This window comes from Pristis pectinata, chromosome 9, assembly GCF_009764475.1.
Source record: "Pristis pectinata isolate sPriPec2 chromosome 9, sPriPec2.1.pri, whole genome shotgun sequence".
Lineage (NCBI taxonomy): Eukaryota > Metazoa > Chordata > Chondrichthyes > Rhinopristiformes > Pristidae > Pristis > Pristis pectinata.
In genome coordinates, this window is record NC_067413.1 from 22,804,063 (window position 1) to 22,811,794 (window position 7,732).

Consider the following 7,732-nt stretch of genomic DNA (forward strand, 5'->3'; position numbering starts at 1 on the left):
CAGAGAGTGGTGGATGCCTGGAATGTGTTGCCTGATAGGGTGGTGGAGGCAAATTCATTGGGGACTTTTAAGAGAGGTTTGGATGGGCACATGAATGAGAAGAAAATGGAGGGATACGGGCATTCTGTAGGTAGGAGGGATTAGCTATGTCCACACAATATTGTGGGCTGAAGGGCCTGTTCTGTGCTGTACTGTTCTATGTTCTATATCATCCAAGGCTTTTATAGAGTCATAGAATAATACAGCACAGAAACAGGCCAACCCATCCATGCCAACCAAGAGGCCCATCTGAGCTAGTCCCATTTGCAAATATTATTTTATAAATAGTCAAAGTTGAGGTCTCAGCACCAATCCCTCATGCACACTACTCATTACATCCTGCTAATGTGTTAAGTTAATCTTGGGCATAAAAAGGTCCACAAAAGACTCCGTTATGCCCACAATTAATTTCACAATTTTTAAAAGGGAAGTTGAGTGGCTGGTAGATACAGCACTGGCTTTGTGCACCAGAAAAGGTTGAAATCCAATTTCTTGCCAAGTAACAGGAGAGGTGCAGAGGAGGATTTACCAGAGTGGCACCGGAAATAAGAAAAGCTGGTGTTTTGAAGAAAATGGTTTCTTCTTCTTGTAAAGGGAACATTCGGTAGTGGAAGGAGTGGGGAAGGGAAATAAATCTTCCACTAGAGGGCGTTCTACTCCCAAACCTCCATGATGGCTGTTCGGGTCCCTCTCGGTGAATCTGGGTTTTTTACCCTTCTCCCCTGCAGCTTCTCTGTAATGGCAGCAACATTGTGGGCTACTTACTGTATATTTATGTATAATATGTAATTTATGTATAAAGTGTAAATTATGGAACATAATGAAGTCAATTAGATAAAAATAATGAAGACATAAGAGACTGCAGATGCTGGTATCTGGAGCAAAAACCAGACTAAGAGGAATTCAGCATGTCAGGCAACATCTATGGAGGGAAATGGAAAATTGATGGTTCAGGTCAAAACCCTTCATCTGGACTGGTGATCTGGCCATGTCAACTGTCTATTTCCCTACACAGATTCTGCCCGACCCGTTGAGTTCCTCCAGCGGATTGTTAGTGCTCCAAATTCTAGCATCTGCAGTCTCCTGTGTCTCCATTTTCTATTTTTAATTCACTTCATTTCAAATTCCATTAAGCCCAGATCTATTGCAAGATGACTACAGATCAGGAAGACTATTCAGCTCATCATAATACAACCATCCAGAGAGAACTTAATTATTGATATAAAATTGTTTCTTAAGGATCTTTGTTTCCACTGCTGAATTTGGAGGCTTTTTCTGCACATTGGTTCCGCATTTGCAAACATTACAGCTATCAATTTTTAAATGATCTTGCATCTGTAATCCCTTTATGCTCTTCAATAGTTTAACTTAAATTAATATTTTATATTGCTTCCCAGCTTTCTCTGTTCTAGGTTGATAAAACTGAACCTCAGAAGTTAAAAAAAACTGGAAATCTGAAATATGCTGGACAGCTCATCAGGTCCGGCAGCACGTGTGGAGAGAGAAGCAGATTTAACCCAAATCTTTCCTTTCTTAGAACTCAAGGTTCCTAATCTTGGGGATCAGCTGAGTGGTTCTCCTCTGCACTACTTCCAGCACTTACGTAGCTTTCCTTTTTACTCTGCAGTATCAGAACTAGGCACAAGAATGACCAGACCATTAAGCAGTTTGAAGAGAGGTCAGTAATTCCTCCTCTTGCCTTGTGTGTGGTTATCAGTGGGGGAAGGTTTGGGGAACTACAGTGATGATGTCCAAGGATTCAGCAAACTCTTGGGACAGCCTGTCAAAGTTTGCACATGGCGCCACAGTTTAGCAACACTGTCAAGACCTTGGAGATGGTGCAGACAGCATATGGGAGCTGTAGAGTGTCCCCAGTGTGAGGAATACACTGATGTCCTCCACAGTTATATCTGTGAAGAAGCTCTTGGCTTCTCTACCAGAGTGAAATGAGAGGAGAAAACTCCAAAGCATAAAATTGCATTTTGCATTTTAGGAGTGTGCAAATATATTTAATTTACACATTGCCCTCTCCCTCCAATAAGAATTATCAAAAATTTGGTGAACTCTGTAGCACAATCTGATGTAAGAACTTTAAAGATCTGCCGCTTAAGTGCCAAATAAACAATGTGGGTTTGCAAATTTGAAGAGGCTACAAATTGCAGCTGCATTCCAATGATAGGAATGAAGGCAGACAACGCTGCTTCATATCAGGAATATCGAAACAGGATCTTTCATAAGCAGCAAGGAAACTCATTCAGAGAGCATAACAGCAAAAATCAAAATGCTAGAGGAACTCAGCTGGTCAGGTAGCATCTGTGGAGGGGAAAGGAATGGTCGATGTTTTGGGTCGAAACCCTGAGAGCATAGAGGGAGGACAGCCAGTATAAAGGGGAAAGGGGGAGGAGTGAGGCAGCAGCTGGTAGGTGATAGGTGGACCAAGGAAGGGTGAGCGATGACAGGCAGATGGAGCCAGGTGGGGGAGGGGAGGAGTGGAGTTGGGAGACAGAGAGGGTGATGAGTAGAAATAGACAAGGAAGGACAAAAAGAGAAAACAAAAGCCTCTCCCTCTCTCTTTATACTGGCTATCCTCCATCTATACTCCTGAGGTAGAGTTTCGACCCAAGACCCATTTGTTTCTCTCCACAGATGCTGCCTGACCTGCTAAGTTCCTCCAGCGTTTTGCTTTTTGCTCCAGGTTCCAGCATCTGAAGTCTCTTGTGTCTCCAAAGAATGACAGCTCAGTCTTTAAGGCCAAGTCTAGTTCCCCTTTGCCTCTTTGTGAGTGTAATAAGGCCACCGTTTGTGCTATGAATGTTCTACAGCAAGCTACCAAGGCTATTTCAACAGCATCTCAGAGCACCATGGCTTCTGCAACTAAGAAGAACAAGAGCAGTGAAATCATGGGCACAGTAGTGTAGCGGTTAGTGTAATGCTATTACAGTGCCAGCAACCCGGGTTCAATTCCCTCCTCTGTCTGTAAGGAGCTTGTACATTCTCCTTGTGTGTCTGAGTGGGTTTCCTCCGGTTCTCCAGTTTCCTCCCACCTTCCAAAAAAAAAGACATAGTACAGGTTAGGAGCTGTGGACATGCTATGTTGGTGCTGCAAGAGCGGCGACACTTGCGGGCTGCCCCCAGCACACTCTCAGTAATGAAAAAGATGCATTTCACTGTGTGGCTCAATGTACATGTGACTAATAAATAAATATCTTTTATCTTATCTTTTCACATGGTCATCAAAGTTTATCTTCAATTCTCACGTTCTTGGGATTTAAACAGTTCCCATTCAAAATTCTGAACTCCACTTCATGAGGAAATGAGTAATTATGAAAAGCAACACCATTTTTCCTTATGGGATAGAAAAAGGTCAAGAATCTCACTAAATCTGTGTCTGCACTCAGAACCGTCCCCTCAATCCCATTCCACCAGTTATTTTTCCGTAACCTATTCTTCGTCACCTTCTCAACAACTGCCCCTAATTCTCCCACCACCTGCCAAAACCAGAGTAATTTACAATAGTCAATTAACCTACTAACCAGCACGACTTAGCAATGAAAGCAGAGTACCTGGGCAAAATCCATACAGTCACCAGAAGAATGTGCAAACATTACCGACAGCACCAAAGGTCAGGATCAAACTTGGGGTTACTGGAGCTATGAGGCTACAGTGTTAACTGCTGCACCACCGTGCTGCTCTTTACACATCCCCAGCGTTCACTCATATTCTTCACTTCCTCAGCAGTTTCTCTGGGTTGTGAATGATTTACTTTTCTGTCCTGTGATGGCTAAAGGCCTATGCAGGATGAGAAGTAGAAGATGCCAGTGAGTGAATTCTCTTAACTTGGTGAAGTCATTACACATGAGTTACCACATGGTCTTGACTGAGCAAGGACGTGACCCAATGGCAAAGTGATTCATGATCACCAGGCACCAAGCTCTGCTGCATAGACGTTAACATGTAGAGATGTGTGGACAGGTACACACACACACACACTGACACACACATACACAGGCACACACAGATGCACACATACACAGACACACACAAACACACACACAGACACACTCGCACACACACACGCGCACGCACACACACACACACACACACACACACACACACACAAACTTCTCTTTGGATCTGTCCCTCATCCACCTTCCCCAAATCCCCTCTCTCCCTCAGCTCCCCATTGCCCCTACTTCCATGCCCAGCCAGTAATTTTCTCCTGCCCTTCACCCTCAGTTCTTGTTAAATATAGAAAAACATCTCAGAACATTTTACAATAGATAAATTCATGTTAAATTTCTCCACAGGTCTAAAACTGAAATAAAGGAAGAGTGAACAAAAAATTGGTGCTGGAGTTTTTAAAGGAGGAGAGGAAAGTTGTCGACAGACAGGTTTAGGAAGGGAATGAATGCATTGGTGACAAAGTTAGAGGATCACTGAATTTAGGAAGAGTTATGGTACTGGAGAGGCATCAAAGTATTTTAAACAATGTAGTGAGAACTTTATATTGAGGCTTTAGAGGATGGGCTCAAAGTAGGTCACCAAGATGGATTTGGTGTGAGCTAGGACTTGTTCAGCAGACTGAGTGGCTAAGCACAGGTCCAATACCGTCAGTAAATTTGCTGACAACATCACAGTTGTTGGCTGAATCACAGTGAGACAGAACATCTGGTTGAGTGTGCCACAATAACTACCTCACACTTGACATCAACAAAAACAAAGAGCTAATTGTTGACTTCAAGAAGGGGAAGTCGGGAGACCACATACCAGTTCTCATCGGTAGGTCAGTGGTGGAAAGAGTTAGTAGGTTCAAATTCCTGGGCGTTAACATCTCGGATGACCCGTCCTGGGCCCAGCACATAGATGCAATCACAAAGAAGGAGCACCAGTGCTTCTACTTTCTTAGAAGCTTAAGGAGATTTGGCATGGCACCATATACTCTAACAAATTTCTACAGATGCAGCATTGAAAGTATCCTGACTGGTTGCATCATGGCCTGGTACAGCAATTCCAATGCAGAGAAAAAGGCTGCAGAGAGTAGTGGACACAGCCCAGTCCATCACAGGCACAGCCCTCCCTACCATTGACTGCATTTACAGGAGGCTCTGTCTCAAGAAAGCAGCACCTATCATCAAAGGTCATGCCTTCTTCTCATTGCTACCATCAGGCAGGATGTACAGAAGCCTGAAGTCTCACACCACCAGGTTCAGGAACAGCTACTTTCCTACAACCATCAGGTTCTTGAACCGACCTGCACAACCCAAACCCTATCTCAGCAATAGAACACTACAGACCACCTCTTGCACTACCATTGACTTGTGCCTGATCGTGTCTCTTTTTTGCACTGAGGTCTTGTTTTTGCACAGTTTTATTTCTCTCTTCACTGTCTTGTATAACTTATGCATAATCTATGTATAATTAACGTGTGTATGTTGTCTGTTCCTACATGCCTGCAATGCTGCTGCAAGCAAGTTTTTCATTGTACCTGTACCTCACCTTGTGCACATGATAATAAATACGACTTGACTTGATCTCGAGTTTCAAGAATTTTAGGTGAAGGTTATTAAGCAGCCAAGTTGATTCTTGAAGCAGTTTTGAGGGGTTAAGGGCTTCTGTGGCAAGAGAATCTGTTGCATCAATCTTCTGTTGCATCAATCTTCTGTTGCATCAACATTTTGCCTATTCAGCTGTCAGGGTGTCTTAACGCTCGGCAAAACTGATGTATAAGTGTAACTGCCATTGTGTTAAAAGGAAATAAAACACCCAATTTGCACACAGCAGTTTCCCATATGCAAAATAAAGGTACATGGCCAGATAATTTGTTTTAGTGATATTAGCTGAAATGTTTGTCAGATGGCTTGAGATTGTATGGAATTAGGTAATACTACATACATGAAAAAAGACAAATATTTTTTAAGGAGAAGATATGGGGGTAATGAAAGCCCAGCTCAGGAGATGAGAATGTCAAATTTATATAAGATAGATAAGATATCTTGTACATATCTTGTAAGATAACATGTACATCGAAACACACAGTGAAATGCATCTTTTGCATAGAATGTTCTGGGGGCAGCCCTCAAGTGTCGCCACACTTCTGGCACCAACATAGCATGCCCACAACTTCCTAACCCGTACATCTTTGGAATGTGGGAGGAAACCGGAGTACCCAGAGGAAACCCACACAGACACGGGGAGAACGTACAAACTCCTTACAGACAGCAGCTGGAATTGAACCCGGGTCGCTGGCACTGTGAAGCGTTATGCTAAGCGCTACACTACCGTGCCTGTGGATCCATAACCTTTTTGACTGAATTCACTCAGGTTGCATAACTCATCAAGTTACCAAAACTATTGTTCAGAGAATGTGAATAGTGGGGGCGGGGGTGGGGTGGGAGGTATTATGTGCTAATTCTAACTACAACAGTGGACAAAAAGGATATAAAAAACAAGGCTTTCTTGTTTACTCTGAATGTACAGGTTTAGTAAGATGTAGCCCCTACTATCCAGCTGATGTCACTGATCACAGCAAATCCATCTCTACATTTTATGTTAAAAGCAAAATGCTTTGACAAGGCAAGCAATGGTTAGTCAATGTCAGAGGCCTGAAGAATGTCCACACACTGTCCAGCTGGATGAATGGATGAGATTAGTTTATTGTCATATACACCAGGGTGTAATGAAATTCCTTTTTCGCATGAAGCTCACAGAGTAGGCAATATTCATAGTAATAATAAATACGTCAATAAATATCATGACAAGCACAAAACAGTAGAATGGTGCAAAGATTGTGGTGCACTTTGAACTACCAGGTCTGAAAACCACTCAGAGGATACTCCTGGAACAAAGGGAAAGTACCACAAATCTGAAATAAAGGCAAAAAATACTGACTCTTGTTTCTTCCTCCACGTTTGCTGACTGACCTGCTAAATAGTCAGCAGGTCAGTCAGCAAACGTGGAGGAAGAAACAAGAGTCAGTGCTTCAAGTTGATGAGTTCTGCTGAAAGGTCATTGAACTGAAACCTGTTCCTCTGTCTACCATTTGTAACTGACATGTTTGTGTCTCTGCTTGTTTGTAGTGCTGATTTGGTAAGAATGAGGGAAAAGTAACAAGCAGCAGTCATTACCAGAATTTAATTAGTGGTTTGGTGTTACATATTTGTTACATCTGCTCATCAAAGCCATTTTCAATCACAAACAAGAGTCTTCTCTGATGTAAAGGACAGATAATTGACACCAACAGGGTTTTCCAGCATTTGATGTTATTTCTTCAAATTTCCAAATTCAGAAGCATTTTCCCTTTTCTTTTGTCAATGTAAAAGGCTTTTGATTTCAGATATCCATCATCTGCATGTGTTTTTTTCTTAAATTGCAAAGCATAACCACGAGAAATAGTGGAATGTGTTTGTCACACTCACTGTTTTGACAGCTAAGTGTGTCTAGCAATTAAATATGAACAGATGGAATTGGAATTAGTTTATTTATTGTCACTTGTACCGAGGTATGGTGAAAAACGTGTCTTGCCTACTGTTTATACAGATCAATTCATTACACAGTACACTGAGGTAGTACAAGGTAAAACAATACAGAATGCAGAGTAAAGTGTCACAGCTGCAGAGAAAGTGCAGTGCAGGTAGACAATAAGATGCAAGATCTTAATGAGGTAGATTGTGAGGTCAAGTGTCCATCTTATTGT